Here is a 24,475-nt window from a genome sequence, read left to right as displayed (position 1 = left end):
CATTTTCCATAAAAGCTGAAGGATAGAAGGAAAGAGCTGTGAACATACCCACACTCTGTCAATGGCCTGAGGCGGCAGGCAGGCAGCATTGAAACTGCAAAACTAATCAGTGGCGCCTGCATACGTCTTTACTATCTGGGGGACTGTACAAATGGAACTTTATAAATTTGAGTGGAGAAAGTTGGAGAATTTGGCAAAGCAGTACTATATCTACACGACTTCAGTTAAAAAAGAAGCACAACGTGAATCCGCCATGGGTAAACCAATACAATACTGTAAAATAAAAATAAAAAGGGCTAGAATGTTAAAAAAAAAAAAAAAAAAGAAGAAGAAGCACAAGCTGGGGGAAAATGGGAACAGTGCAGGTGGGTTACTTAGAACCTTCTGGAATATTCTGAGAACGTTGTGGGTTAAAACCAATTTTGTTGAACTTGCCCTGAGAAGCTGCTGACTGATTCTCAACTCAGGCTATGTGGAGCACAGCTCCCTTCATCACTACTCCAGAAAGATTCACATGAATTTTGTTTTTTCTTCACTCTGACCTCAGACATGGGAACTGTACCCTGTGCAAGCTGACCCTCTACATATAGAAGTAGGAACAAGGTTGCCCCAAATGTACATGGCAGGTGGAAATGTTGACTTTCATCTCTGTAGAGAAAAGCAATTTTACAGCAGGGAGAGTCAGGCCTCTGGTGCCCAGATCCTAGTCATACGTACGTATCTTTAAGTGAAAAGTGGGAACAGAGCCCAGAATTCAGAATTCAGTGGGAAACCAGGCCAGGGTTCCCCCTTTCTTGCTTGTGAGTCCTTGATTTCTTCATGTGCTGGTTGACTTGCAAATGGCTGAGACTCACTGAACTCTCTTCAAAGCCAATCTGATATAAAATGCCACATCACTGTTGTATCTCTTTCCTTTTTTGTTTTGGGGACCAGTGGGATGGACCAGATGCCTGGGCATAGCCTGTGAATGTGGGGACTGGGACGGGACTAAGCATGGCCAGCACCTGTCTGATTCTGTCTGTAGAGCTGGGAAACATTGTTTCTCTCTGACTTCATTGGTTTGAGCATGAGACAAAGATGAGATTTGATCAGGTTTGCACAGATTTGGTCCAAAATATTCTTAAAATTATGGGCTTCCCAGGTGGCTCAGCAGTAAAGAATCCACCTGCTGATGCAGGAGATGTGGGTTCAATCCCTGAGTCAGGAAGATCTCCTAGAGAAGGAAATGGCAACTCACTCCAGTTTACTTGCCTGGGAAGTCCCAGGACAGAGGAGCCTGACAGCCTACAGTCCATGGAGTCCCAAAGAATTGTACACAACTTAGTGAGTAAAGAACAGTTCTTAAAAATGCACTGAAAGTGGCTAATATCTTCTCTTTATGTGTTGCCTAGACACAGTAACTTTGTGATGGAAACATATACTGGTATCTAAACTCAAAGAAATGGAAGTATTAAGTGTTTCGGGAAAACAGATGGATAACCTCTCTCTCTGTCCCCCTTTTGTACCCTCCCCTCCATCTCCCCATTTTCTCCTTTTTAAAAGTTAATTTAATAGATAAAGGACACTGTTAAGCGACTGTAAAAATAAGGTTCATGTTTAGACAGTTTCCGCAGCTGCAGTGCTCTGTTTAAAATACTCTGTTTTCATGGTCTACACTGTTTATTTTACATTCGGAGATGTGGGCACATGGGAACCATTTGCAGAAAATACCTTTGTTTGCTTCTATGATTGATATAATACAGAAGCAGGGGGTAGAGGTTCAACAAGCTGCCCTTCTAAAGCCAGATGTATACTCTATCCTCTTATTAATACTAACAAGTACATCTATAAGAAAAAATTTGAAGTTATGGAAAGTAACAAAGAGATAAATCCATTCTGTCTTTGATTGTCACACCCAAGATTTATACGAAATAGAAAGTTCTCAGGGATCATTGGGGGTCAAATTCTGGTGGAAATGCTCAGAGCCATTTCACCTACCTGCACTGAAAAATTAATCATCGATGATAAAAGTGTTGTGCCTTAGGTTTGACTCTCAGTACATCTATTTCCAAAGACTGATCTGCAGGTGCCTTCAGATAGGTTTCTCCACATTTGATTTCAATTTCTCCTTCCCCTAATCAATCCATCCTGTATTCTTCCACCAGAGCAATCTTTAAAACTGCAGACTGACCATGGGTCCTCCCTGTCTTAAGTTTCATAATGGTTGTTCCTTTTTGCTTCTAGGGGAGGTAAAAATGATCTGTTGGCTGAAACCAGCTTTCAAGAATATGTAATACTTTTTTTTGACCACATACTGTGAGCCTGAAAAAACAGGTAATAGTTGCCAACGTTTAAAAACCAGAGAATTTGATAGAAAAATCTGGATAGTCTGCTGTTATTAAAGTGGTATGCCTGGCAACACTAGTCTTACACTTTGTATAAAAATAATCAAACTGTTCCATCTGGAAGGGCACTATCTCGCCAGTTTCCCAGAGGACCCATACTTCCTGTCTTTTTCCTCATTTACATGATTTCACTTCTCTTATTTGCATGATCAGTTTGGCATTTATAGGCATTTAAATGGTCAACTCCTGGACCATGGGCTGAAGTCCAGCTCTTTGGCCTCACACGTAAGGACCATCTGACTCCTATTAACTTTTTAAGGCTCACTTCTCACATTTATTTTCTCTTCTGGAGCTTTCTACTCCAAAAATACAGGTTTTCCCCCAAGACACTGTGTTATATTGCTATTTCCAGTCTGCCCACTTACCAAATTTATATTTTCCTTCTGTTTTTCTTAGAGTGAACCATTCTTCTTGGTATTTTTTTGGAGCATCTGAGCATACTTCCATTACTGATTACATAAATAAGTAAAATACAGAGTAATATAAAGTCAGGAGAAACTCTTATGAGCAGCACGTATAAAATTCCTTGAAGGGAGATGCAAGGCTCTGCAGACGAGGAGCTTGCTCAGGACCTGTAGGTGAGCCCCCCGGGCTCAGAGGACCCACTGAATTTCTGTTCAGATTCCTCTTTGGGAAGAGGGCTTCAGGTCCTTGCAGTGCAGCTGGGGGTAAAGTTGAGAAGATGTTGTTCAGTCATACAGTCATCTCCTAGTCTTTGCAACTCTATAGACTGCAGCACACCAGGCTTCCCTGTCCTTCACTATCTCCTGGAGTTTGTGCAAACTTGTGTTCATTGAGTCCATGATGCCATCCAACCATCTCATCCTGTCACCCCCTTCTTCTCCGGTCCTCAGTCTTTCCCAGCATCAAGGTTTTTTCCAATGAGTAGGTTCTTCACATCAGGTGGCCAAAGTATTAGAGCTTCAGCCTTAGCATCAGTCCTTTCAATGAATATTCAGGGTTGATTTCCTTTAGGACTGACTGGTTTGATCTTGCAGTCCAAGAGACTCTCAAGAATCTTCTCCAGCACCACAATTCTAAAGCATCAAATCTTTTGTGCTCTGCCTTCTTTATGGTCCAACTCTCAACATCCATGCATGACTACTGGAAAAACCATAGCTGTGACTATACAGACCTTTGTTGGCAAAGTGATGTCTCTGCTTTTTAATATACTGTCTAGGTTGGTCATAGCTTTTCTTCCAAAGAGGATGCATCTTTGAAGATAGAGGAGGCTTGAAAGGGAGACATTTCAAATGGAGGGTTTTTCATACAAAAACCATAAAAAGAACTGAACATAGACTTAATTGAAAGTAATGAGAAGAGGTTGGCCCTCAGGGATGGCATAGAAGGGTGGAGAGTGGGTTGGCGGGGGCGGGGGGGGGTGCAGTTGCTTTTCACCATAAGCCTCCTATCGTCTTTAATTTTTCAAAATCAAATTACTTTGATAAATTATAATTAGGAAAACATGAATGTAACAATTGATTGTATTTGCTGTGATCCTCTCCCATGGTCTTAGAAATCATCATAAAGAATTGTTAAAAAAAATCATTAAATCTGCAATGATTATTTTTCTTAGGAAAACCCATGAAGAATCTGGGTTCTAAATCCTGGCTAATGTGAGACCAGGAGTGTCAGTAATTGTGAAGGTCAGAACAGCTGGGATCTTAGTTATGTTAATATTTTTCTGGGTATAATCTTAAAAGAACTGATCAAACTAATACATGCAATTGATTAAAAAATATATTGCAGAAGGCTATAGATAAAATTCTAAAGGAGATCAGCTCCTGGGTGTTCTTTGGAAGGAATGATGCTAAAGCTGAAACTCCAGTACTTTGGTCACCTCATGCGAAGAGTTGACTCATTGGAAAAGACTGATGTTGGGAGGGATTGGGGGCAGGAGGAAAAGGGGATGACAGAGGATGAGATGGCTGGATGGCATCAGCGACTCTATGGACGTGAGTCTGGGTGAACTCCGGGAGTTGGTAATGGACAGGGAGGCCTGGCGTGCTGCAGTTCATGGGGTTGCAAAGAGTTGGACATGACTGAGCAACTGAACTGATCGATAAAAAGCCACAGACCCCACCCAGTTCCAGTCCCACCCTCTTGGCCCAGGGTTAACCATTTTTTAAAAAATGTTTTTTTGGGAAACTTTATTGGCCATATTCATACCCAGCTTCCCAGGTAGCTCATTAAGGAATCCTCCTGCCAATGCAGGAGATGCAGGTTTGATCCCTGGGTCAGGAATATCCCCTGGAGGAGAAAATGCAACCCACTCCAGTATTCTTGCCTAGAAAATCCCATTGACAGAGGAGCCTGGTAGACTACAGTCCATGTGGTTGCAAGAATCAGACACAATGGAGCACGCATGCATGTAATTTCAGGTATCATACCACAAGGGTAGATGTTCAGAACTTTGATTAAATTCTTTGAGGAAGACTTACATTTCTGGCAATGGTAAATGATTGTATATACAGTTTGTTTGTTTTTTACTTAGAACATTTTAATTCATTAAATAAATTCTGTATTTAGTTCTTATGGTAGTGATCTTCATAACCCAAAATAGTATGTTAAGGTCACTGCAGCCCAGCTTTATAGCTGAGAAAATAAGTAGTCATGTAGTTAGTATGTAGCCAGAGTACATTGTTCAGACTTGACCCACATCTCTCTCACTCAAGCATCCTGGGGTTGTTGCAGGCTCTTCCTCTAGCTCCCTACCATCGCTTCCAGATGGCAGAGCCAGATATCCGGATCTAGGAGAGCCTCTTTGGGGCAGAAGCCTCATGGCCGTCAGTAGTGCAGGTATCTTTGGAAATTTAAATACAGCATGGGGAAGTTGTCCTGAACTGGGAAGTACTAATGCGGACTCCAAAACTTCCTGATGTGCTCAGACAGTGAAGAATCTGCCTGCAGTGTGGGAGAACTGGGTTTGATTCCTGGGTTGGGAAGATCCCCTGGAGAAGGGCATGGCAACCCACTCCAATATTCTTCCTGGGAAATCCCATGTACAGAGGAGCCTGGCAGGCTACACTCCATGGAGTCACAAAGAGTCAGACATGGCTGGGAAACTAATATACACAAAGGGCACTCTGCCAATCAAACTGATTAAACCCCTGTGCTGATAAGCCTGATGGGGCTGACCTTCCACTCTCAGAGGGGACTTGCTGATCCTGGCTGCCCTCATAAGCTGTGCTGTCCCTCAAGTGGGTAATGATGGGATACCCCATGGAGTGATGCTAGCAAGGGGGTGAAGAGGAGGAGGACGTGGTGACAGTCTTATACACACAAATAATTGCTTGTTGATCTATATGAGGAAAAGTAGACAGTGCCTCAACGAGTTACCCCAAAGTGGTGACCACAATTCAGATCACAAAATAGAACATTATCCGTAACCCAGGAGACTTCCCAGAGCTCCCTGCAGTCACTACCCCCTTTTCTTCCAAAGATAAACACCATCCTAATTTACAACACTGTAGTTGTTTGTTTTTTTTTAAACTTTTTATTTGATATTGGAGTATAGCTGATTAGCAATATTGTGATAGTTTCAGGAGAACTTGAAAGGACTCAGCTGAATATACAAATATAGCCATTCTCCTGATGTTCAAGCTGGTTTTAGAAAAGGCAGAGGAACCAGAGATCAAATTGCCAACATCCGCTGTATCATCGAAAAAGCAAGAGAGGTCCAGAAAAGCATCTATTTCTGCTTTATTGACTATGCCAAAGCCTTTGACTGTGTGGATCACAATAAACTGTGGAAAATTCTGAAAGAGATGGGAATACCAGACCACCTGATCTGCCTCTTGAGAAATTTGTATGCAGGTCAGGAAGCAACAGTCAGAACTGGACATGGAACAACAGACTGGTTCCAAATAGGAAAAGGGGTTCATCAAGGCTGTATATTGTCACCCTGTTTATTTAACTTATATGCAGAGTACATCATGAGAAACACTGGGCTGGAAGAAATGCAAGCTCGAATCAAGATTGCTGGGAGAAATATCAATAACCTCAGATATGCAGATGACACCACCCTTATGGCAGAAAGTGAAGAGGCACTCAAAAGCCTCTTGATGAAAGTGAAAGTGGAGAGTGAAAAAGTGGGCTTAAAGCTCAACATTCAGAAAACTAAGATCATGAAATCCGGTCCCATCACTTCATGGGAAATGGATGGGGAAACAGTGTCAGACTTTATTTTTCTGGGCTCCAAAATCACTGCAGATGGTGACTGCAGCCATGAAATTAAAAGACGCTTACTCCTTGGAAGGAAAGTTATGACCAACCTAGATAGCATATTCAAAAGCAGAGGCATTCCTTTGCCAACAAAGGTTCGTCTAGTCAAGGCTATGGTTTTTCCTGTGGTCATGTATGGATGTGAGAGTTGGACTGTGAAGAAGGCTGAGCGCCAAAGAATTGATGCTTTTGAACTGTGGTGTTGGAGAAGACTCTTGAGAGTCCCTTGGACTGCAAGGAGATCAGCCCTCGGATTTCTGTGGAACGAATGATGCTAAAGCTGGAACTCCAGTACTTTGGCCACCTCATGCGAAGAGTTGACTCATTGGAAAAGACTCTGATGCTGTGAGGAATTGGGGGCAAGAGGAGAAGGGGATGACAGAGGATGAGATGGCTGGATGGCATCACTGAGTCGATGGACGTGAATCTGAGTGAACTCCGGGAGTTGGTGATGGACAGGGAGGTCTGGCATGCTGCGATTCATGGGGTCACAAAGAGTCGGACACGACTGAGCAACTGATCTGATCTGAGCCATTCTCCCCTGAACTCCTTTCCCCTTCATGCTGCCACATAACATTGAGCAGATTTGCATGTGCTATACGGTAGGTCCTTGTTGTCTAACACCATAGTTTATTCAGTTTTATAGCCTTTTGGAAACTCCTACATGAGAAAACATAAATGTTTATTCTAGTATCATTTGTTTTTGTTCACTCGCTAAGTCGAGTCCAACTCTTTTGAACCCCATGGACTGCTGCACGCCAGGCTTCCCTGTCCTACACTGTCTCCCAGAGTTTGCTCAAATTCATGTCCATTGTGTCAGTGATGCCATCCAATATCTCATCCTCTGTCACCCTCTTCTCCTCTTGCCCTCTATCTTTCCCAGCATCAGCGTCTTTTCCAATGAATAGTCTCTTGGCATCCGGTGGCCAAAGTATTGGAGCTTCAGCATCAGTCCTTCCAATGAATATTCAGGGTTGATTTCCTTTAGGATTGACTGGTTTAATCTCCTTGCTATCCAAGGGACTCTCAAGAGTCTTCTTCAGCACTGTTGTTCAAAAGCATCATTTCTTCCTATCATTAGATTTGCCTGTTTTTTGAACTTTATGTAAATGCAATTGTACAGTATGTGTGTGAGATTAATCCATGTTGAGTCATATAGTTGTAATTGACTCATTTTTTTTTTACCCCTGCATACAGCTGCATGCATGTGTCATGATACATACAAGTAACTTTCCTACTTATGAGATACATACAAGTAGCTTTCCTACTGATGGAAAAATTTGCAGTTGTTTGTAGTTTTTGGCTATTAGAAATAGTGCAGCAATGAGCATTCGCTGGTATATAATTTTGGTACATATGTACACAGTTCTGTTGGGTATGTAGTGAATTACTAGGTCCTATAGTATATGCAAAATTTTCATTTCTCCCCCAGATTTGAGATATGATTAACATGTAACATTGTATAAGTTTAAGCTGTATAATGTGATGATTTGATACCTGTGAGTATTGCAAAATGGTGACCATAATTGTGTTCGTGAACATCTCCGTCACTTCACATAATTATCCTTTATATTTTGGGGTGAGACATGTAAGACCTACTCTGCTAGCAACTTTCAAGTATATAATACAATACAATTAACTATAGTCACCATGCTGTACATTATATCGCCAGTATTTATTTATAACTGGAAATTTGCACTCTTGGATATCTCCCCATCTCCCCTACCCCTCAGCTGTTGGCAACTACTATTTACTTTGCTTCTATGAGTTCAGCTTTTTACGATGTCACAGATTAGGGAGAACAGATAGCATTTTGTCTCTCTCTGGCTGACTTGTTTCCTGTAGCATAATGCACTCACGATCCACTCATGTCACAAATAGCAGTATTTTCTTCTTTCCCATGTCTGAATAATCTCATTGTATTGTTCACCACAGCTGTGTGTGTGTGTGTTAACTTTTTATTTTGTACTGGGATAGCCGATTAACAGTGTTGTGATAGTCTCAGGTAAACAGTGAAGGGACTCAGCCATACATATCCATGAATCCATCACCCCATCTTTTTTTAAATGGTTTTCTAAAGTTATTTTCTGTTGAAGTATAGTTGAATTGCGATGTTGCATTAACTACTGCTGTACAGTGAAGTGACTCAGTTATTTTCTTCCATGTTCTGTTCCATGATAGTTTATACCACATCATTTTTCATCCATTCATCCCTTGATGAACACTTAGGTTGTTTCATATCTTGGGTATTGTGATTAATGGCGCAGTGAACATGGGAGTGCAGATATCCCTTTGAGAACTTGATTTTATTTCCTTTGCTTATAAGTCCCCAGATGGAATTGCTGGATTATATGATAGTTCCATTTGTAATTTTTTTGAGGAACTTTAATAAAAAATCTTGCCATAATGGTTGTAGCAGTTTGCCTTCCCACTAATGGTTCACAAGTGTTCTCTTTTCTCTACATCCTCACCAACACTTATCTCTTGTCCTTTTAATAATAGTCATCCTAACAGTGTGTGGGCTTCCCTGATAACTCAGTTGGTTTAAAAAAAAAAAAAAAAACCCACCTGCAATGCAGGAGACCCTAGTTCGATTCCTGGGTCGGAAAGATCTGCTGGAGAAGGGATAGACTACCCACTCCAGTATTCTTGGGCTTCCCTTGTGATTCAGCTGGTAAAGGATCCACCTGCAATGCGGGAGACCTGGGTTCGATCCCTGAGTCGGGAAGACCCCTTGGAGAAGGGAAAGGCTGCCCACTCCAGTATTCTGGCCTGGAGAATTCCATGGACTGTATAGTCTATGGGATTGCAAAGAGTTGGACACAACTGAGCAACTTTCACTTTCATCCTAAGAGTGGGAGGCGATATCTCACTGTGGCTTTTATTTGCATTTCTCTAATTAGTGATGCTATGTGCCTTTTCGTGTACCTACTGGTCATTTGTAGTCTTCTTTGGGGTGGGTTTTTTTGACTGACTTCATCAATAGACTATTATGGAAGGGATATTATGTGACTTTCAAGGCCAGACCATAAAAATGTCCAGGACTTCTGCCTTGTTCATACGTGATGGAAGGGTATAGGTGCAGAAACAGAAGAGACTGCCCACAGCACTGAAGTTGGAAGAAGGGGCCTGGAGCCAAGGAATTCGAGGAATATAGCTCTGGAAACTAAAAGCGCTGTAAGGAAAGGAATGACAGTGATGCAAAGTGGCAGCCACCACGGGCTCGGGAGTAAAAGTTCCTTGCAATTTCCAACTGTTGGAAGAAGGCCAGAAAGGTGTAGGAGATAGCACAGTTAGCCTAAGTCTAGAAGATGATGAAGACATGGCACTTACAAGATGGGCAGGGATGATTGGGCCTCCAAGAACAATTTATGAAAACTGAATATACTGCCTTAAAATAGAATATGGACCCAAATACCCAGAAGCACCCCCCCTTTGTGAAATTTGTAACAAAAATTAATATGAAAGAAGTTAATAGTTCTAATGGGGTGGTGGAGCCCCATTAGAGCCATATCAATGCTACCAAAATGGCAGAATTAATAATAGCATCAAAGTTGTCCTGCAAGAGCTTCAACACCTAATGATGTCTAAAGAAAATCTGAAACTCCCTCAGCCACCTGAAGGACAGTGTTATAGCAGCTAATGAAAAAGGAGAAACCACAGGCCCTCCCCTACCCGCTGTTCGATTTCAGCAGTCTTCATTTTGTGCAGTAGTAAACTTTCTAGAATAGTAACTTTCTACATCTTGTAGACCTCAATGTACTATAAAGACAACTCTCATTCAAAAACAGTTTATCTTAAGATACTGTAAATGATACTCATTTTTTTCTGTCCAGTTGAGGTATATGAGTTGTGCTATAACGACAACAACAAAAAGGTAAGGAAAGGATTCTCTTGTAGAGACTTCCAAGGAAGCACAGCCATGATGAACCTTAAGTTTATTCCAGTGATACTGATTTTCAGATTTCCTGTCTCTAGAACTCTGAATGGAGAAGGCAATGGCACCCCACTTCAGTCCTCTTGCCTGGAAAATCCCATGGGTGGAGGAGCCTGGTAGGCTGCAGTCCATGGGGTTGCTAGGAGTCGGACACGACTGAGCGACTTCACTTTCACTTTTCACTTTTATGCATTGGAGAAGGAAATGGCAACCCACTCCAGTGTTCTTGCCTGGAGAATCCCAAGGACAGGGGAGCCTGGTGGGCTGTCGTCTCTGGGGTCGCACAGAGTCGGACACGACTGAAGCAACTTAGCAGCAGCAGCAGCAGAACTCTGAATAAATACAATTCTTATTTTAAGCCACCAAGTTTATGATAATATATTACAGCAGCCATAGGAGCCTGGTACAAATGGCAAAAAAGTACTTGAAAAGATACTCAACACCATTAATCATAAGGGGGGTACAAATGAACACTGCCATGTGATACTACTACATACCTGCCCAAATGGTTAATATTGAAGATGTAATAAACTGATCACTGTGCGTGATACCCTAATTTTAGTGAAAATGCGTTATGCAGATTTTCTTATGTTGTCATGAACACTTTAGAAGGATATCCAAAAACTAATGAGAGAGTTTACTTTGAATTCAATGAAACAGAAGTCAAGGACTGTTTCCCAGAAGAAACCTAAACTGAAAGAATCAGGTTTTGACCAAAACTTGTTGTTCTTCGTATCTCCTGAAAGAAAGCATTGTGCTGCCACCAAAGACCAACTTAGGAGTCTCTCTCTACCACCTGTTCTCCCCCAGACCCTACATCCCAGACACTGAGTCTTGTCAGTTTTATTTCTCAGTGTCCTTTAACTCCGTCTTCTCTCCCAGGCTGCTTCCGTTGCCTCCACAGGGCCTTATGATATTTTCCGTGGACACTGTAATTACCTCCCAATTGATCTTCCAGCTGCCATCTTATCTTTCTCCTTTTACTGATGACTAGGTTGGTTTTTAAAAAATACACAAATCTGGCACTTTGCTGGCAGTCCAGAGATTAAGACCGTATACTTCCAATGCTGGGAGCTCAGGTTTGATCCTTGGTTGGGGAACTAAACTCCCATAGGCTGTGTGGTGCGGCCAAAACAATTTAAATAAATAAATGCAAATAAAAACATGTACAGATCTTACCAGATCAATGTCAAGGTTATATCCTTTAATGGATAAAAAAGTGTTGGTGGTGGGTAATTCTTCGAGACTAGTCTTAACTGTGAAAAGAGTGCATAGTGAGAGTCAGTGACTAACAGAAGGTCCAAGGAAAAGACGACTGAGCATGAATGTGTTTGATTGAATTCCTGTTTTGTGCAAGGGTCAGAGGGTAGAATGGAGCAACAGAGGAAAAGTTTGATCTGGAGGCTCAGAAATGGAAAAGATGAGATAAAAGGAACAGGAGGTAAAGATCAGAAAGAGAAGAGAGAGCATTCAAATTGGAATCATCACTTTTGTTTCTATTGAATAGGGAAGTCACAGAATTTTTGCATTAATGTGCTGGAAATTATTTTATAAATCCCAGAAGCATCTGTAACAATTCCCTAAAAAGATGTAGAAAAAGAGACCTCAATTGATATTGTAAAGGAGAAGGGGAAAAAAATGTAAAACAGGGAATGAAGTTGTGGTTGTCTTTTGAAGTTCAGAAGACCAAAGAAAGTTAAAAAAATTTCTTTCTTTCTTTTTTTTTTTTTTTTTTTTGCAGAATTGCTTTGTGTGTGTGTTTGTGGGTTTAATATCAAGAGAGGCTCCACCATTTTCATGGGCCTGGAACGGCAGTTTCTGACATCTGTTAAATAATCCTGAAACATGAACAGTGCAGGCTTGGCTGGTGGCATACAGTGTGCTGTATTGATTAGGCTTGTCTTTCAAATGGTTAAGTCCAGTACATCCATTATTTGAAAATACAAGAATTAAAAACAAAATACAGAAATTTAAGGGAAGCTGATAGCTGATCAAGTACAGTGTGCTTCCATCTCTGTTAGAAGTAGCTATGGCATGACTTATTAAAAAGCAAAACAAAACAACAGAGATAAAGCAGAAATGTACCTTTTCAAACAAGATGGAAGATTTAGGGCAAATAAACTGTGCTCGTCACTCAGTTGTGTCCGACTCTTTGAGACCCCATTGACTGTAGCCCACCAGGCTCTTCTGTCCATGGAATTCTCCAGGCAAGAATACTGGAGTGGGTAGCCATTGCTTTCTCCAGGGGATCTTCCCGACCCAGAGATTGAACCTGGGTCTCCTGTGTCTCCTGCATTGCAGGCAGATCCTTTACTGTCTGAGTCACCAGGGAAGGCTGTAGATCTATTCAAAATTGTGTTGCTAAAACATTTGAAGATGACAGGTAAAGAAATAGCTAATATAAAATAGCTGTTTCATTGTGATATGGATAAAAATAGTGCTGCCCTCGGGCTTTCCTGGTGGCTCAGATGGTAAAAAGTCTGCCTGCAACGCAGAAGACCTGGGTTCAATCCCCTGGGTAGAAAGATCCCCTGGAGGAGGAAACGGTAATCCACTCATAGTGGATTCACCCGTAGTCATAATGCACTGTGATCTAGAACATAAAAATGCTGTGGATTTGTAGATAATTGAGGGACCTCTTAATGTGAGATCCCTGGACTGCGAGAGTTCCTCATCAGAAGTTTACACAATTGAGTAAAAGACATCAGGTCTATAACACTGTGTATATCTGGATAGAAAAATACAAGACACAGGTATTGGGCCACATCTAGGATGAAGTTGTTTAGTTGCCAAGTCATGTCTGACTATCTTGCGATCCCATGGACTGCAGTCTGCTAGGCTCCTCTGTCCATAGGATTTTCCAGGCAAGAATACTGCAGTGGGTTACCATTTCCTTCTCCAGGGGATCTTCCCTCCCCAGGGATCGAATGCATATCTCCTGCATTGACAGATGGATTCTTTACCCACTGTGCCACCAGCGAAGCCCAGGGGTGGGTTTTTGTATTTCTTGCTTTGGAAGATTACAATTAAAAAAAAGAATCAGACCAGGATACAGTGCTTGCACCCATATATACATGCAATTTAGGGAAAGAGTTTAATTTTGTGAACTTGGCTTACAGAGACAGACTCATATTCTTCTGGGAGGGATGGGAGTGCTTTGCAATTACTGGGGAAGACACTTGGCAGCTTTCCCATGAGAGCTGGAATGGATTTTGTAGGGTTGTTTCAAAGTTCACACTGTGAGTCATTAATGTTGGTCAGGCCAATGATGGAATTGCTGAGAAGTCAGGCAGGAGATGGGGAGCCAAGCCTGATACTGGATGGCAGGAAGCTAGTGTCACTCCTTGGCAGGAGGGACAGAGGAAGGAGTTGATGCTCCTAGAGCCCAGAGACTAGAGTCTGTCCCCCATGATGAGTGAGGTCACTGTAGCGTGGGTCATATGAGCCACACCCCAGAGGGAACTGAGGAGGAGGAATAGCTTGGGTTCTCCTTTCTTCCATGTATCCAGTCTCCCTCTCCTTTCCCCTCCCTGACTGATTTCAGATCCTCCAAGGACAGAGGTCCCTGGATGTGCAGCGTGCAGGGCCGCCTCCCTGCTGTCCAGAGCAGTCCAGGGGAGGGAGAAGGATTCCACCTGGGTACCTGGCTCAGGCTTGGAACAGTGGGAGAGAAGAAAACTTGAAATACTGCATAACCAAGAGAGCTACAAAGTTCTTTTTATAAAGTTGTTGAGAAAGAAGGCACATAGAGGAAGGAGGGTTTAGCTTGGCAGTTAAAATAGATCAATATACAGTGACTGACAAGTCTACATGTCGAAGTACAGAGAATGACATTTAAAACTGAAACGTGTTAAGAATTGGTATAGATGATCTAATTTACAAAGCAGAAATAGGGACAGATGTAGAGAACAATCATGTGGATACCAAAGGGAAAAGGAGAGTGGGATGAATTGGGATTGACATATACACACTATTGATACTATAAAATAGGGGCTTCCCAGGTGACTCAGTGCTAAAGAATCCGCCTGCCAAACAGGAGCCTCCAGTTGGACCCTGGCTCAGAAAGATCCCCTGGAGAAGAAAATGGCAACCCACTCCAATATCCTTGCCTGGAAAATCCCATGGACAGAGGAGCCAGGTGGGCTGCATTTCATAGAGCTGCAGAAGAGTCAGACACAAATTAACGACTCAATAACAGCATGAAATAATTACTAATGAGAACCTACTGTCTACTTAGTGCTCTGTGGTGACCTAAATGAGAAGGAAATCCAAAAAAGACGGAATATATGTATAGATGATTCGCTTTGCTGTACAGTGTAAACTAATACAACATTGTAAAGCAACTGCACACCAATAAAATTTAAAAAAAACAAACATGCAACTTTTCAATTTATATGAGTGAGACTTGCTGAAATGGGCTGGTGTTATTAAGCAGTGCACTATTTGCAGTGGAGAAATTACTTTGCTTTGTCACAGGTACCAGCCATGTGGGGGAGTAGCCATAAGACAGTGTCTTATTCCCCTCTAGCTCAGGTCAGTCTAATGACCTATGATCACAGCCCCTTCCTGCATCCTCTCCCTCTAGCCAAAGGGGGAAGGAGTGATTTTTGAGGTCTTTCAAAAACTGACCATTACCTTTGGTGAGAGCCCATCAGCCATTCTCCAAAATGCTGAGGTGAAACCAGGGTGAATCTGGATACCTGATGCCAAAATCAGTTCTGCTATTAGGGACTCTGATGCTTTTCTTTGGAGTACCCACTTGGCTCTCTCTTGTGCAAGCATCCTCTGAGACAGTGCTGTCCAATAGAATTTTCTGTGGTGAGGGAAAGAACTTCAGAAGTGGATGATGTAGCTGAGGATCTGAATTTTAAGTTCTTTTTAATCTTAATTGTTCACCATTTAAACTTGAATCCCCGTATGTGGCAAGTGGCTGCCATGTTGGAGAGTGTCTTTATGGTACTGAGGCTGAGCCTTCAGATAATCTCACTGGTTTATTCCACAAGAGTCTTTCCTTTGCATTCAAGTCATCCCGGGGACTAGGCTAATTAGCTCAGACCCTCAAGAGGGACTAACATTTGACTGCAGTCTCAGACTTTAGGGCTTCCCTGATAGCTCAGTTGATAAAGAACCCGCCTGCAATGCAGGAGACCCCAGTTCAATTTCTGGGTCGGGAAGATCTGCTGGAGAAAGGATAGGCTACCCACTCCAGTCTTCTTGGGCTTCCCTTGTGGCTCAGCTGGTAAAGAATCTGCCTCTAATGTGGGAGACCTGGGTTTGATCCTTGGGTTGGGAAGATCCCCTGGAAAAGGGAAAGGCTACCCACTCCAGTATTCTGGCCTGGAAAATTCTATGGACTACAGTCCATGGGGTTGCAGAGAGTCGGAGACTGAATGACTTTCACTTTCTTTCGGACTTTAGAGAATTCTCTTGTTCATGTCCCCAAGGCCCCAGGTAGATTCTAAGCCTCTTTTCCTGATAAAGTCAGAGAATACAGACAACCTGTGGAAAAGTTCTTGGCCAGTGTGAGTCTAGGAAGAGAGGTCTCATTGGTGCTCCAGTGGTTTGTTGCCACAGAGTGCTGTGGGAAACCTTATTTTCCTCTTGAGAAAAGTACAGAAAAGCTAAGAGGGAGAATTTGTGACATCTCTAAGCTAGCCACCAGAGAAGGATGAAGACCAAAATCACAAACAAAAGTAACCAGAGTAGGATGAGATAGATCATGGAGGATGTCAGTGGAAGATAGAGTATGCCAATGGACCAGAAGCTTCCTTGCTGTACAAAATTGACTTTCCATAAGGCCCCCTGGACTACCTTTCTGATGAAAGAATCAGGAAAGTCCTGAATTGGCTGAGCTTAAATCTAAATTGAGAAAATACAGTAGTGACTAAAGTTACTCCCCACCAAAACCCGAGTTACAGAACAATCGTGGAGTAATGCTTTCATGTGATTGCCATGGGCATGGTCAAGCATATTTATAACCCCCGTCCCAAATGATTAAAACAACAACACAAACAACAAAATCAAACCTCATCAACAGGAGACTAGGTCAGTACTTTTGTTGTTGTTCAGTCGCCCAGTCGTGTCTAACTCTTTGCGACCCCATGGACTGCAGCATGCCAGGCCTCCTGTCCCTCACAATCTCCTGAAGTTTGCCCAAGTTCATGTCCATTGCATTGGTGATGCCATCCAGCCATCTCATCCTCTGATGCCGTCTTCTCCTTCTGCCTTCAATCTTTCCCAGCATCGGCGAAGTATTATGTAGTACTATGCCATGGTGAAAATCAAGGAATTACTGCTATGTGAACTGGCATGGAAGAATTTCCAATGTATTGAGTGGAGAAAGCAAGTCATTAGAAGAATGTAGGCAAACATTATATAAGATGATAAACAGGCAAAACTGAGTAATACTTGCTCTAGGTATACAGACAAAAGTGGTAGCAGCTATTTAAAAAAAAATTAATGCTAAAGTCAAGGTAATAGTTAACTTCTTGGAGTCAAGGGAGAGGAGAGTGGGATCAAATGGGCTCCTATGGTAATAGTAACATTCATTTTCTTAAGCTGTGGGGTTAAGTTGTTCACTTTAAATATTATGATGATGACTTTTTTTTTTCCTGCCAGTTTTTTGGATGTGTAATTGACCTATAGCATTGTGTAATTCTAAGGTTTACAGCATTACAATTTGACTTACATAATTCATTAAATAATGAGCAGAGTAAGTTTAGTAAATATCTGTCATCTCATAGATAAAAAAGACATAGAAAAAAATTTTGTGTGCTTGTGAGAGCTCTTGGGATTTACTCTCTTAACTTTCACAGGTACTGTGCAGCAGTGTTAGTTAATTATATTTATCATGTTGTATATTACACCCTTAGTACTTATTATTATTAAAATAATCTAGGGGGCTCCCTTGGTGGTTCAGTGGTTAAGACTACACCTTCCAATGCAGAGGGTGCTGGTTCAATCCCTGGTTGGGGAACTAAGATGCCCCATGCCTTGTGACCAGAAACCAAAGCAATATTGTAACAAATTCAATAAAGACTTTAAAAAATTTTAAAATAGCCTATAATGTTGAGGGAATAACATATGTTCAATGAGATACGTTTTCTATACAGTTTAAAATCACGTAGAACTCTATATTGTTTGTATTCTGGAGTCCTATTAGAAGTGTAAAAATGTATCCCAGTGCAGGATAGTGGTTAATTCAGGGAGAAGAGAAGAAAAAAAGAATCGTGCAGGGTTCACAGGGGCTTCAGTTGATGCACTTGCTCTCATTTTTTCTTTCTTTAGCTGAGTGCCGTTTGCCACAGTTTTACATGCCTAAAATATTTCACCAAAATTTTATGAAAAGCAGAAGCCAGGATGGCTTCCTTAAAGAATATGCAGAGAATGCAGGCTCTGAAGAGCAGATGGAGAGAGGAACAGACCCGAGGAAAGACAAATGCCAGATTACCTCCAGGTTCAATGCAGCCAGTGCTGAGACATAAATCCATAGGAAACCTGTGCTCAGAGCAAGGAGAGTAGCAGGAAAGTGCTAGGCTTGCTGGATTCAGATAAGCTACCTTAACAGATGGCCCTGAGAAAGTAGGAAGTCCTAGTATATCTTTCATTTTTCTGCTCATCTTTTTCGTGCATCTTTGAGAGCTTGAGACCAAACTGGAAATGATTAAAAATTCCAAAGATAATCAATGTAAAGTAGTTGTTGTTCAGTTGCTAAGTCATGTCTGACTTTTGTGACCCCATGGACTGCCTCACATCAGGCTTCCCTGTCCTTCACCATCTCCTGGAGTTTGCTCAAACTCATGTCCAGTGAATTGGTGATGCCATCCAACCATCTCATCCTTTGTCTCCCGCTTCTCCTCCTGCCCTCAATCTGTCCCAGCATCAGGGTCTTTTCCAATGAGTCAGCTCTTCACATCAGGTGGCCAAAGTATTGGAGCTTCAGCATCAGTCCTTCCAATGAATATTCAGAGTTAATTTCCTTTAGGATTGACTGGTTTCATCTCCTTGCAGTCCAAGGGACTCTCAGTGTAAAGTAGGTATGAGGTTAAAAGGAGATGAGAGACCAAGTTAGAATCTTGCGTTTCTAACTCTCCCATCCTAGGATGGGAGTTTAGGATAAGGGTTCTAGAACTAGACTGCTTGGGTTAAAATTCCAACTCCACCAATTCTAGCTGTGTGTTCTTGAGCCAGCTGCTTAACCTCTCTGTGCCTTAATTGTGTCAACTGTAAAAATGTGGATGACTATCTACTTCATGGGGTTATGAGGATTCAATGGATGAATATATGTAATGATCTCAGACACATGCCATATAAGAATTTCCTATTAAAAAAGTTTCCGATTAAGAATTTTAACCTCCTTAAGTTTATTCAAGTTTTCAGGGCTAAATTGCTATCTTAGAAACATGTCAGAAATTATCATACCAATTCGTTACTCAGGAGGATGGGAAAGGAGTGAGGTGTGGTGGGTTTGGGGTAGGGCAAGAAAGTAATTGGGCTTCCCTGGTGGCTCAGACAGTAAAGAATTTGCCTGCCAATGCAGGAGACTTGGGTTCGATTCCTGGGTCCAGAAGATCCTCCAAAGAAGGGAATGGCTACCCACTCCAGTATTCTTGCTTGGAGAATTCTATGGACAGAGAAGCCTAGTGGGCTACAGTCCATGGAGTCGCAAAGAGTCGGACACAACTGAACGACTAACACTTTGACTACTTTCAAGAAGCTAATTCAGTTCAGTTCAGTTCAGTTCAGTCACTCAGTCGTGTCTGACTCTTTGCGACCCCGTGAATCGCAGCACACCAGGCCTCCCTGTCCATCACCAACTCCCGGAGTTCACTCAGACTCACGTCCATTGAGTCAGTGATGCCATCCAGCCATCTCATCCTCTGTCGTCCCCTTCTCCTCCTGCCCCCAGTCCCTCCCAGCATCAGAGTCTTTTCCAATGAGTCAACTCTTCGCATGAGGTGGCCAAAGTACTGGAGTTTCAGCTTTAGCATCATTCCTTCCAAAGAAATCCCAGGACTGATCTCCTTCAGAATGGACTGGTTGGATCTCCTTGCAGTCCAAGGGACTCTCAGGAGTCTTCTCCAACACCACAGTTTAAAAGCATCAATTCTTTGGTGCTCAGCCTTCTTCACAGTCCAACTCTCACATCCATACATTACCACAGGAAAAACCATAGCCTTGGCTAGACAGACCTTTGTTGGCAAAGGAATGTCTCTGCTTTTGAATATGCTATCTAGGTTGGTCATAACTTTCCTTCCAAGGAGTAAGTGTCTTTTAATTTCATGGCTTCAGTCACCATCTGCAGTGATTTTGGAGCCCAGAAAAATAAAGTCTGACACTGTTTCCACTGTTTCTCCATCTATTTCCCATGAAGTGATGGGACCGGATGCCATGATCTTTGTTTTCTGAATGTTGAGCTTTATTAGGTATGTCCAAGTAGATGAGCAGACCGAAGATAAAAGCTTAGGCGTTGTTAGCCATCCAGTTTTCAGTGGCTGATCTTATAACAGGTCTTAAGACTCTCCAGTTGATGCCAGATGCCTTTCATTATGAATGAAATTCCGCAGTACTATTCAAGTGAGAAGCTTTATCCTTGCTTCATTGCTCCTATTTACTGTTTCTCTTAGAACTCCAAACTAATGCCAGCATGTCTTTTTCCATGTATCTTTTTTTTTTTTTTTGCATTCTTGCAGTGATAGACATCAAAGAGTGAGGAGATACTGGTTTGCCATCTAGGAAGGGCAATAAAAGTTATTAGTAGCACACAATAATGTACTTTTAAAAAGGGATGCAACAAAAAAGGGGAATGCAAGCTTGTTTTGAAGAAGAAACAGATTTCGGTGCAGTTTGATTCTGATTCATAACAATAAATCGATGGGCATTCAGCCTTCTAGTTCTCTATGTTATTGGCTGATAATGAGGTCCAGAATCATGTGTTGTTATTACTTTTTATTTTTCCCAGGTTTCTTATTTTAGTAACTAGAGATGAAAATCATGTTTGAGGTACTTCTATACAGCGTTTCTTATGTGACATGTTTTAATGTCACTGAAATGTATTTAAATTCTCAATATGTATGTGTGTGTGTATGTATATATATATGTAATTTAATTTTGGCTGCATGGGACCTTCGTTGGTGTGTGTGGGCTTTGTGTAGCTGCATTGGGCAAGGGCTACTCTCTAGTTGTAGTGTGCAGGCTTCTCTTGTGCATCTTAGGGCTCTAGGCACACAGGCTTCAGTAGTTGTGGGCTTGGTTGCCCCCTGACATGTGGGATCTTCCTGATCCAGGGATCAAACCATGTTCCCTGGACTGGCAGGAGGATTCTCTACCACATAGCCACTAGGGAAGTTCTGATATATATGTTATGATGCTGAAGGCCGTGAAAGCAATGTCCGGCTCTTCTTGCTCAAGAGACCTTCCCGATCATGATCTGTGTTAGAAGCCTGTACTTTGCCATTTAGAAATACAGGCAGCCTTCTCTAGTCTTTAAGACCAAGGATTAGAAATTAAGCTTTTACAGAAAAATAATCCAATAAAATTGCAGACTGTCTCAGTTCCGTTCAGTTTAGCCGCTCAGTTGTGTCTGACTCCTTGCAACCCCATGTACCGCAACATGCCAGGCCTCCCTCTCCATCACCAACTCCCAGAGTTTACTCAAACTTATGTCTATTGAGTCGGTGATGCCATCCAACCATCTCATCCTCTGTCTTCCCTTTCTCCTCCTGCCTTCAGTCTTTCCCAGCATCAGGGTCTTTTCCAATGAGTCAGTTCTTCGCATCAGCTGGTCAAAGTATTGGAGTTTCAGCTTCAGCATCAGTCCTTCCAATGAATATTCAGGACTGATTTCCTTTAGGATGGACTGGTTGGATCTCCTTGCAGTCCAAGGGACTCTCAAGAGTCTTCTCCATCATCACAGTTCAAAAGCATCAGTTCTTTGGTGCTCAGCTTTCTTTAAAGTCCAACTCTCACATCCATACATGACCACTGGAAAAACCATAGCCTGGACTAGACGGACCTTTGTTGGCAAAGTAATGTCTCTGCTTTTTAATATGCTGTCTAGGTTGGTCATAAGCAGACTGCCTAGATTTGCCTATTTGATTGTTATCGTGTCCCTAAATTGTGCCGTTCATCTTCTGAAAAAGCAAAATCTCACAATAGACTCTTTTGGGGACACTTGATTAAAGTTCTGATTTTGGTTGGTGTCCTCAGTCACTATGTTCATTGTTGTTGACTTTTTTCTTTGTGCTTATTGATTCCTTGGACCACCTATGCTTTCCCCTATAGCTATCAACCTGAAGTGGTTTTCTTCTAAGAAACGCAGGGTCACTGTCTGGGGAGCGAGCATTAAACACCTCTATGAGACAATACAGTGATTGTCTGAAAGCCTTTTATGGATGGAAGTAGCCTAGAAGTGGTCCCTTCATCTTATTTTACTTGGCTTATTTATCATCTTAGTCTTCAAACCAAGCAATCTTTATATCTGTCTTAGTGGGTGGTCTCAGATTTGGACCGGATGACTTGGTGGGACTTTCAGAAATGTTAAGAACTCTTTTGGATCACTTACCTACTCAACATAATGGAAACATGACACCAAACCCTGAAACTGCAATTAACTTACAAGAATAATGAAGAGGAGGACTCAACCAACAGAGAACATTTCACTACCTGGTGATAATTTAGCTTTTAAAAATTATGCTAAAGAAATCACTAACCACAGCCATAGCAGCAATGTTTTTACCAGAACAGACCTAATTAATTCCTTGGCTATTAAACCCTTCAGGCAACAACCCTTCAGGAGCCATATAACAAGGTAGTGGGAGACGAGTGATGGAAAAAGTTTCCCTTTTTCGCCTGACAGCATTACCAGTCATATTTTCCCCCCACTCCTCTGAGTAGCAAACCATAAGCTGCAGAAATGGTTAGGGGAAAATGTTAAAGTATTAAATAGTCCCTAGATGGCTATTAAAATAAAAATTCTATCTGCATATTATAGAATTAAGTGAGTCTAAGGAAAGTATTAGTTCTTAATATTCCTCCAGGAGTTCTTTTGTTCCATTAACTTCCCAGGAAGAAGACTTAAGGAAGAGTTTCTGAGCTTGGCTAGAAAGAAGCAGTGTGGCTCTGATTGTTTTTCTTTCCAAAAGATTTTTGAAACAGGGACATTTATTTTTCCTTTGGAATTGTGTACACAGTTGCTTCTCCAAGAATGCCCAAACTGAACATCTTTTCCCCTTATTTTCCTTCTGATTTGGGGGCATACAATCATTTGCTTTCCATAACCACAGATGGGTAAAAACCGTCTCCTTTTCTTTAGTATCCTTACGTTCTTGCCTTGGTTCAGTTTTAAGCCGCTTTGGAAAAGGGATTCACTGTTTGCAGCTCCTGGCTAGGGAATCTGCAGTTTCTTTGGTTTTCCATATTAAACAGTCTGTAAATGGAGAAGCTGAGTATCAGTGCCTTCACTGTATAAATAGAAAAGGTCCAGGATTATATTGGGCTCCATGCCTGCCCAAGGCCCCTCCTCTGAATGTTAAGGATAAAAACAGTGCCTGACTTTGTAAAGCCTTTACAACTTGTAAGGTATAGTGACATACTTTATATAATTGCATCTTGACAACCCTTTGAGGTAAGCATGGTAGAGATTACTGTGTTCTCTTTATGAAGAGAAGAAATTGAGGTTTGGAGAGATGAAAATAATTCCTAAGGTCACTCATCCAGGAAGTAGTAGAAGCAGGAGATCTAAAACTCAAGCTACTGAAGCTGTTCTAGGTACCCCCATCCCATTGTTGTTCAGTTACTAAGTCACGTCTGACCTTTTGTGACCCCATGGACTGCAGCATACCAGGCCTCCCTATCCTTCACTGTCTCCCAGGATTTGCTCAAACTCATGTCCATTGAGTCTGTGTTGCCATCCAACCATCTCATCCTCTGTTGCCCCTTCTCTTCCTCTTTGATCTTTCCCAGCATCAGGATCTTTTCCAATGAGTTGGCTCTTTGTATCAGGTGGCCAAAGTATTGGAGCTTCAGCATCATTCTTTCCAATGAGTATTCAGGGTTGATTTCCTTTAGAATTGACTGGTTTGATCTCCTTGCTGTCCAAGGGACTCTCAGGATCTTCTCTAGCACCACAGTTTGAAAGCATCAATTCTTCAGTGCTCAGTCTTCTTCATGGTCTGACTCTCACATCCATACATGACTTACTGGAAAAACCATAGCTTTGACTATATGGACCTTTGTTGGCAAAATGATGTTTCTTTTAAATGATGTTTTTAATACGCAGTCTAGGTTTGTCATAGCTTTCCTTCCAAGGAGCAAGCATTCTTTAATTTTGTGACTGCAGTCACCATCTGTAGCAATTTTGGAACCCAAGAAAATAGTCTGTCACTTTTTCCACTTTTTCCCCATGTATTTGCCATGAAGTGATGGAACTGGATGCCATGATCTTAGTTTTTTGAATGTTGAGTTTTAAGCCAGCCTTTTCACTCTCCTCTTTCACCCTCATCAAGAGTCTCTTTAGTTCCTTTTTGCTTTCTGCCATTGGAGTGGTATCATCTGCATATCTGAGATTGTTGATATTTCTCCTGGCAGTCTTGATTCCAGCTTGTGATTCGTCCTAGTCTGGCATTTCACAGGATGTACTTTGCATTTTAAGTTAAACCATATTAACTCTAACCACTCTTCCCCGCCTCCTCCACTGCAACAGAGTTTTAAGGGACCCAGAAAGATACAGCTATAGCATAAATGAAAATGATGCAACAGATTTGGGAATGAGAAGATGGGGGCTCAAGGTTACCCTAAGAGTTCTACTTCTTAGTGACACTGGACCTTTTAGTCAAGTGGTTTTGCTCATCTCCAAGAGGAGCATGCTACTTGCCACAAAAAAAAAAATCCCAGTGTTATACTCCAGTTTCACAAGCATTCTTCTGACTTG

The 24,475-nt window shown here is 41.9% G+C and overlaps 1 pseudogene across 1 annotated transcript; it reads left to right on the top strand.

Moving 5' to 3' along the window:
* The first annotated feature begins 3,831 nt into the window (after nucleotides 1-3,831).
* LOC147372603 (ubiquitin-conjugating enzyme E2 variant 1 pseudogene) lies at nucleotides 3,832-14,919 on the top strand (annotated as a pseudogene). The gene has a single exon (XR_015164214.1). The product of XR_015164214.1 is annotated as a ubiquitin-conjugating enzyme E2 variant 1 pseudogene (transcript).
* The last annotated feature ends 9,556 nt before the right edge of the window (nucleotides 14,920-24,475 follow it).

The sequence above is a fragment of the Bos grunniens genome, chromosome 5 (genome assembly GCF_055505025.1).
Source record: "Bos grunniens cultivar Pamir isolate PY7600 chromosome 5, Bosgru_T2T1.0, whole genome shotgun sequence".
In the NCBI taxonomy this organism is placed as follows: domain Eukaryota; kingdom Metazoa; phylum Chordata; class Mammalia; order Artiodactyla; family Bovidae; genus Bos; species Bos grunniens.
Note: the sequence above shows the minus strand (reverse complement) of the source record. Positions and strands in the feature narration are given on the sequence as shown.